Here is an 8,614-nt window from a genome sequence, read left to right as displayed (position 1 = left end):
TGAGATAACCCCGCAGGGCCTGTCCCACACCCCTGTCTGCTCTCCAATCCCTGTCCCGCCTCAGACACCTGGCCCGCCTCCAGCACGGCTCCTCCCCATGGTGAGCTCCTCGCAGGCTCTGCTCTCCAGCTCCTGCGGTCCTCTCCTGTGCAGCCGCCCCCTGAGCCCTGCAGGCCACGGGGAGGAGCGGGGACCTGCACCAGCCACCTCCCAGGCTGCCTGCCCGATGCGCGGGTCCCCTCTCTGGGCCTGGGGGAGGCGGGCATGTGACCGATGCCCGGGTCCCCTCTCTGGGCCTGGGGGAGGCTGGCATGTGCCCGATGCCCGGGTCCCCTCTCCGGGCCTGGGGGAGGCGGGCATGTGCCCGATGCCCGGGTCCCCTCTCCGGGGCCAGGGGGAGGCGGGCATGTGCCCGATGCCCGGGTCCCCTCTCCGGGCCAGGGGGAGGCGGGCATGTGCCTGATGCCCGGGTCCCCTCTCCGGGCCTGGGGGAGGCGGGCATGTGCCCGATGCCCGGGTCCCCTCTCCGGGCCTGGGGGAGGCGGGCATGTGCCCGATGCCCGGGTCCCCTCTCCGGGCCTGGGGGAGGCGGGCATGTGCCCGATGCCCCTCTCTGGGGCCTGGGGGAGGCGGGCATGTGCCCGATGCCCGGGTCCCCTCTCCGGGGCCTGGGGGAGGCGGGCATGTGCCCGATGCCCGGGTCCCCTCTCCGGGGCCTGGGGGAGGCGGGCATGTGCCCGATGCCCGGGTCCCCTCTCCGGGGCCTGGGGGAGGCGGGCATACTTCACGAAGGAAAAGCCGCGGGCACTGCCCTTCTTCAGCAGAGGGACCCAGGGTGGCAGCACGCCCTGGAAAGCACCAAGTCAGCTGACGCCACAGCAGCCCTGGGCCTGTTCCTTGGGGTCGGACTCAGGACGTGGCTTGGTTCCACTGTGCCCCATGTCAGGGGAACTCGGACCCAGGGTAACCCCGAGGCCAGCGTGTGTCACCCTCCTTGAACATGCAGCACTGCAGCCCGCCCCACATGTCCCTTCACTAGACCTGAGCATGTGGCGTGCACACACACACACACACACACACACATACACGGCCTCCATGAGGCTGGCCTGCCTCCCCCTCCTGCTCAGCCAGCCCCAGCCCGGCAGCCCTGAGCCCATCATCAGGTGCTAATTAAATCCCTAATGAGCAAATAAGGATACAGGAGCCGGTCCTCCTCGGCCCACTGCCCGCGTCTCTCCATTGGACTTATCACTCGTCACAGGATGTTTACAATAATTTTTAATTTGTGCAATTATTAATCACTTTTCTATCTGCCTCATTTGCATAATAATTAGTCATCTCACTGTTTGGCAGGCCTGTGAATGACAGTGTTTTAAATTGAATTAAGATTTTAATATTCTATTTTCCTGCTTTCTTCCCTCTCCATGCACAAATCGCAGTCAGAGGGCGGTGCGACAGGGTTTGCAGACACTGAACCTGGCCCATCTGTGTCCCTGAGAACTGCTGGGTGGAGGGCCTGTCTGCAGGAGGGAACCTTAATCCAGATCTGGGACATGAGGGGTTAATGGCCCTGCGTGAGACCTGGAGGGGAGGAGTGAGGATGAGCCTGGAGGGGAGGAGTGAGGATGAGCCTGGAGGGGAGGAGTGAGGATGAGCCTGGAGGGGAGGAGTGAGGATGAGCCTGGAGGTGAGAGTGAGGATGGAGGTGAGGAGTGAGGATGGGCTTGAAGGTGAGGAGTGAGAGTGAGCCTGGAGGTGAGGAGTGAGGGGTACAGACCAGGAGGAGGGCCCTCAGCTCAGAGGCCAGGGATCAACAGAAGCACTGGGGCTTCTTTTCCGAACAGGCTGCTCTGAGAGAGGAATTGACAAGCACATTCCAGGCCAGAAATGGATTCTGGTCACTAGTCCAGTAACTGGAAGGCTCACGCCCCCAGCGGAGAAGCAGGCTGGCCTCTCCCTGGTGGACTGAGAAAACAAACCCGCCCCCTCTAGTGGCCCTCCATGCTCCTGCAGACCCGCTGCCCAGGCTGGGCTCCTGGCAGACCCTGCAGGGTGGCATGTGGGCTCCCAGGGACAACCCCAGCAGGACAGCAGTGGGGATCCCCTCCCCCTGCCACCCAGGCCCTCTCTGACCAGCTCCAGCCAGAAGTGTGGCTGCTCCAGCCCTGTCTTCCCACCACCATTGCTGGCTCTGAGTTGCCATGGAAATCCCAGTGGCTGCCTTGGATACCCACGGCTGCTCCAGAATACTTGGCAGGGCAGCTCCCCCTGCAGCCGCTTCCCACACCTCCCCTTCCACCATCACTGAGGACACAGGTATGACCACAACACGCACTCTGCAAAGTGGGATCCTGGCCTCCCCTTCCTGTGAGGGGGACCAGCGGGGAGACTGGTGCGAGCCAGCAGCGGGCCAGGCCATCACAGCTGGAGGCAGGACCCAAACTCCACTCTGCACCAGGTCTTCCCAGGAAGGACCAGTCCTACTACAGAATCCCTTCTGCCTACAGAGAGCAGGGGCTCCTTCCCTCCCCCTTCCCCCTCTTCCCCCACCCCTCCCCAGGACAAGGAAGAAGTCTCCTAGGCGGAGCTGGAGGGGGGTGTTGCCGCAGGGAGACCCAGGTGAGGGAGGGTACCAGGCTCAGCAGAGCCCTCTCCACAGGCTGCTCTGCCTCTCCCCCTCTTCTCCCCGTCCCCGTCCCCCCCTCCCGCCACGAGTCAGCCAGCAGGGCCAGGCAGGGAAGGGTCCAGGCATTCCTGGCGTCCACTCTGGGCTGACCCACAGCTCTCTAGCCAAGTGCCAGCCCAGCCAGGAGGCCTGCAGGCACCGGGAGGACCAGTCTTTGCCGGAAGGGCAGGATGAACACGGCCAGGCCAGGGGAGGGCACAGTGTGATCCAGGAACCACAGGGAGCATCGGAGAACAGGCCCCAGGGCTTGGGCTGTCCCAGACACAACGAGAGGGAGCACATGACCTCCTCCTCACGCTGTAAACAGGCTCAGGGGCGCCCAGACTTCACTGCCTCCCACCTCCTGGCTCAGGGGACCCAGCCCTCACCGCACCCAGCGGCACCCGCCACACCCAGTTCTGCTCCCGGCCTCTGAGGGCAAAGGGAGCTCTTCAGGCCATGAGTCCTGCACACACGGCTGGTGTCACAGCAGCCTCTGCTGGCCACCTGAGCCTCCACACCTCAGCCAGGGGTGAAGGAAGGCCAGACCCTCCTCATGTCACCAGGATCCCAGGAGTCCGGCTGGGACAGTCCTGCTTCACACCTGTTGTCTCAGCATAATAATTGACACAGACACACACACACACACACACACACACACACACACACACACACACAGTTCATTCATTCCCAGGGCAATAAGTTAAATGGTCTTTTCATGGTCCCAGGGAGACAGGGGAGAGGATGGAGAGGCTCCAAGCCTGGAGACAGCAACCTTCTCTCCACCCCCCACCAGAGGGAACGCAGAGCCCCCTGGGCCAGAACAGAGGCAGCAGGACAGTCCGCCTGTCAGAACAGAAAGAAGACAAAGAGCCCACCAGCCAAAGGGTGGGACCCTAAAGGCAGGGAAGTGCAATCCCTGCAGATGCCCAGCAGATGGCAACGCAGAGCGCTCCTTGGGACCCAGGCCCAGGCCCCTGTGCTGGCTGCCTTGGCTCCAGGGCGGGGCCTGGCCCTGCCACAAAGCCCACTAGGCTGCAAAGCCTCTCTCTCCCCTTTCCCTAGCCTTCAGCCACTTCCTCCCAGCTCGCTTTCTAGCCTAAATCGAAAAACCAATAAATTAAGACTTTTCAACGCCCCCCCCCTCCATCTCCCGCTCCACCTCCAGGCAGGGAAGAGGGGTGAGAGCAATCAGACCCAGCAGGGGGCTCCTGTATCCCCCTTCACTGCTGCCTGGTGGGTGAAAGGCCTTTAGGAACCCCTCTCCCCCCGCCCATCTGGGGTGGGATCCCTGAAGTCAGAGGTAGAGGGAACTCTGTTTCTGCGTGCAGTGGAAATGGAGTCATAAAAAGCAGGGAATATCTATATACTCTGTCCTTCGAAGGAGTTCGTGTAAATTAGCTACAAAGCAATACACAAATGTGCACTGTCTGTCAGATACCAACGCCTGGGGCACTTTGGGGACCTAGCAGCCGGTTCCGCTCCACAAACCTGCTCATCTGAGTGGGGAGTGATGGTCCTGCACTGCACACACACACACACACACACACACACACACACACACACCCGCAAGGCCCCGGGGAGCGTGGGGCCAGCGCTGCCGGAGGCCGATGGGGTGGAGCTCTGCACTGACACAGCTCGGGGTCCGGCTGGTTGACCGCTGGGCCACCATTTTCCCTCCAGCCTAGTGCCAACACTTCCTAGGCGTGAGGCTGGGGCCAAATAGGGATTTTTATGCCCATTCTTGCCCTTGCAGGAGAGGAGTCTTGTGAAAAGGAAAAATAAGGATCATAAAATCCTTAGGAAGATTTCAGAGATGCCCCGCCTACATGTGCACATTACCTGCCGAATTCCCGAAGTTCACCTGCTCCCAGTTCCTACCAACCTCACACTGAGGCCAAGCCGACCCGACCCATCGTTCCTGTCTCCGATCGCCCAGGCTTCGCGGCAGGTGCTGGAGAAGGTGGTCTCTGTCGTTACTAAGCTCGGTGGGGCAGGGGGAGCATTCCTGCCACAACTGATTGCCACGTGGAGGTTTACACCAGTCAGGGGGGCACAGGATTATGGGAGCAGGCTTACAGAGGAGGCATTTCATTCCACCGTCCCACCGGGAGCAGGCAGCCAGGGACACTGCTGCAGAGGGAGCTGGGCCCTGGGTGCATGGGCTCGGCGAGGGAGAGGAAGGACAGGGCAGAGGCAGCAGCTGGGGGAAGCGGTATTTGACCAAGGGAACCGAGAAGTCCTGAAGGTTCAGGGAAGGGGAAGACTGGTCAGGGCAAAGGGGCCTTGATAGGATGCTGAGGACACCTGACACCTGGAGACCGGAGCCTCGTCCTCCATCTGCCTCCCACACGGCCCGGAGGCATCCTGCCCTCAGCGTCCTGCAGATACTGGGACTGGCATGCATCCTCGCCCTGTGCCCACGAGAGCCAGAGCCTCTCTGGGATGGGGCGGCTGGCACCGGAGAGGCAGCCCGTGGCTAATTAAGCCTTCTCCTCCTTGTGGCCATGACAGGCAGCCCAGCTGGTTAGACAGACCTCCGTCACGGTGCCCTGGGGGCATCCTGAAGGCACTGAACCCACCTGAGCCTCCTCTCACTCAGAGTAACGCCTTAAGAATCATTCATTCATTTGGACAAAAGGATAGGTTTCGGTAGCTCTGTTGTCGGTCTTTGGCCCATTTCCTCAACTGCAAATGGAAATATTACCTCCAATATGCTGCCTGGCTGGTGTTGCTCAGTGGTTGAGCATTGCCCTACGCACCAAGAGGTCAGGGCACATGCCCAGGTTGTGGGCTTGATCGTGCATGGGGCCATGCAAAAGGCAGCCAATCAATGCTTCTTTCTGATTGATGTTTCCATCTCTCTGTCCCTCTCCCTTCCTCTCTCTAAAATCAATAAAAACATTTTTTTAAATGTGTTGCGGTTTTATGAGATAGATCTTTGGAAAGTGCCTGACCCAGAGAAGCTCTCAGTAAATAACAGCTAGCCCAACTGGTGTGGCTTAGTGGCTTAGTGGTTCAGCATCGACCTATGAGACCTATGAACCAGGAGGTCACAGTTCAATTCCTGGTCAGGGCACATGCCCGGATTGTGGGCTCAATCCCCAGTGTGGGGCATGCAGGGGACAGCCAATCAATGATTCTCTCTCATTATTGATGTTTCTATCTCTCCCTCTCCTGTCCTCTCTGAATCAATAAAATATATATATATACTTAAAAATAAATAAAATAAACAAATAAAATAAATAAATAAATAAATAAATAAATAAATAAATAAATAAAAATATATGGCCATGTGCCATGACCGGGAATTGAACCATGACCTCCTGGTTCATAGGTCAAAGCTCAACCACAGAGCCATGCTGGCCAGGCAATAAAAATATTTTTTTTTTTTACCTTATTTTATTTTATTTATTTAAGTGTTACATATGTGTCCTTATCTCCCCATTGCCTCCCAACCCCCCCATGCCCTCACCCCCTTGGTGTCTGTGTCCATTGGTTAGGCTCATATGCATGCATACAAGTCCTTTGGTTGATGTCCCCCCTTACCTCCACCCTCCCATACCTTCCCTCTGAGGGTGACACTCTAATCGCTGCTTCTCTGTCTCTGGATCTGTTTTTTTGTTTGTTTGTTTGTTTGTTTGTTTGTTTTTTATTTTATTGGTTTTGTACAGAGAGGAAGGGAGAGAGATAGAGAGTTAGAAACATCGATGAGAGAGTCATCGATCAGCTGCCTCTTGCACACCCCCTACTGGGGATATGCCCGAAACCAAGGTACATGCCCTTGACCAGAATTGAACCCGGGACCTTTCAGTCCCCAAGCCGACGCTCTATCCATTGAGCCAAACCGGTCCTGGCTGGATCTGTTTTTGTTCACCAGTTTATATTGTTCATTATTTTAATAAATAAATAAATGTTAGTTCTGCTGAGTGATGCCTTGAGCTAGAAAGTGGGAATTGAAAATGAATAGAACCTGAATGAGAACATAATCCTATATAATAGTCCTATATAATAGGAGAGGAATATGCAAATTAGGCTGGAACTCTGCAATGGTCACGACCACTCGGCGGGGGAGCTGAGCCTGTGGCCGGGAGGTGAGCTTGTGGTGCCTCCTCTGCGGCGGGGGAGCTAATGACCAACGGGCTTCGGTCCTCCCCCAGTAGCCCTTTCCGCAGGCACGCAGTTGCTGAGACCCAGGCCAGGCCTCTGGCCACAGGCCCACAGCGGAGACTGACTACCAGGCAGCCCGGTGGCCATGTGGCTGGGCTGAAGGGTGCCTGAACTTGGTGCTCATTCAAGATGTGACAGAGAGGAGGTGCGGAAGGAAATCCAGAGAATGGGATGTGGGGGTTCAAGACTCACTGCCTTTGGGCTTTGTCCTTCTTGGCCGCGGTCCTTTTCCTTCGGGCCTGGAGCCCAAGCACTGCAGGAGAGAGGGGTGGGTGAAGGCCGGATGTGGAAGAAAGGAGGTGACCCAGAGGAGGGTGGAGACCTAGCAGAGGGGTGGCTCCATGGTGAGTGCCACGGCTTTGGCGAAGCAGCCGGCCAAGAGGCGGGCATTCCAAAGGGCTCTGCCTTCACCAGCAGGCTCTGGGCGACATCTGCAAATGCGACTGCAACCTCTAAGATTCTGGGCAAAGAACTGACCTGTGCCCCTCTGGGTACCAGGCTGCTAGGAGTGTGCTGTCACCAATGCCACAGAACAAAGGCAAAAACCTGGCAAGGCGGGTGCCCCGGAAGGGCTCGGGCCGGGACAGGGGGTCGGCCTCGCCTGCAGAGAGCGAGGTTCTGCAGTGGCCCCAAGATGGCGGGTTGGTCAGGCGGGGAGCAAGGGGCATGGAAGGATGCCCACAGCCTTGAGGTGGGGGTTGAGGTGGATGTCACCTCAGTGGAGGGGTGCTGCACTGCAGGGTACCCCACTGACTGACGTGATTCAGAGAAGCTCCAGGCACTAACCAGGCGGGACGGCCTTCGCACTTCAGAGGTGGTGGGTGACTCCTGCTTCTGCCTTGGCCCCAAAGCAAGCCTGCTCCGCCCAGCCCCACGGCAGAGCATGCCTGCGGGTGAGTGCAAAGCCTACCACCTGCTCCAGAGAAGGGGGGGTGGGGGCAGTAAAGAACGGAGGGGGGGAAGAAGAGTGTGGAGTGTCCACGATGAAGAGGTGCTTGAGAACGAGGCTCAGAAGCCTGATGGGAGGTTTGTTCTGTTTGCCCCGCGGCTGCCCCTTAGGAGGGCTCCCTGCGCGCTGAGTCAAGTTCCACAGCCAACCGGAATTGTCCTGTTTCCTGGTCTGTAAAATGGATTAAGCGTGTCCTAGTGCCTTCGCTGAGCTTTGAGGGCCAATTGAGGTACTATATTAAAAAAAATGAGGGAAGAAGTGAGAAAGAAAAGGGTGAGCAACACAAAAGAAAGACTGGAAGGAGCCTGTAACCCTATTGTCACTTAAATAGGGAATGCACACTGAGTGGCCAGATTATTATGATCTCTGATCGCATAATAATCTGGCCACTCAGTGTATATCCTATATAATAAAAGCTAATATGAAATTGTCTCCTCGACCAGGAGTTCAACCAGCAGGCAGGCCGGCCAACCGCCCAAGTTTCCTCCCCCTGGCCAGGCTGGCCAGGGCCCACCCATGCAAGAATTCATGCACCGGGCCTCTAATACATACATACACACACACACACACACACACACACACACACACTGAGTGGCCAGATTGTTATGCGTTCAGGGATCATAATCTGGCCACTCAGTGTAGTCAATAGTGTTGTAATGACGGTATGATGCCAGGTGGGTGCTGGAAATATCAGGAAACACTCTGTAAAGTATATGATTGTCTAACCACTATTCTGTAACTAATATAAAACCCGCAACTCATACAAAATAATATTGAATGTAAAGAAATGAAAATAGGAGTGGAATTTTTATAAACTTCAAAGTTTAAAT

The sequence above is a fragment of the Pipistrellus hanaki genome (assembly GCF_964339955.1).
Source record: "Pipistrellus hanaki genome assembly, chromosome: 9".
Classification (NCBI taxonomy): domain Eukaryota; kingdom Metazoa; phylum Chordata; class Mammalia; order Chiroptera; family Vespertilionidae; genus Pipistrellus; species Pipistrellus hanaki.
Note: the sequence above shows the minus strand (reverse complement) of the source record.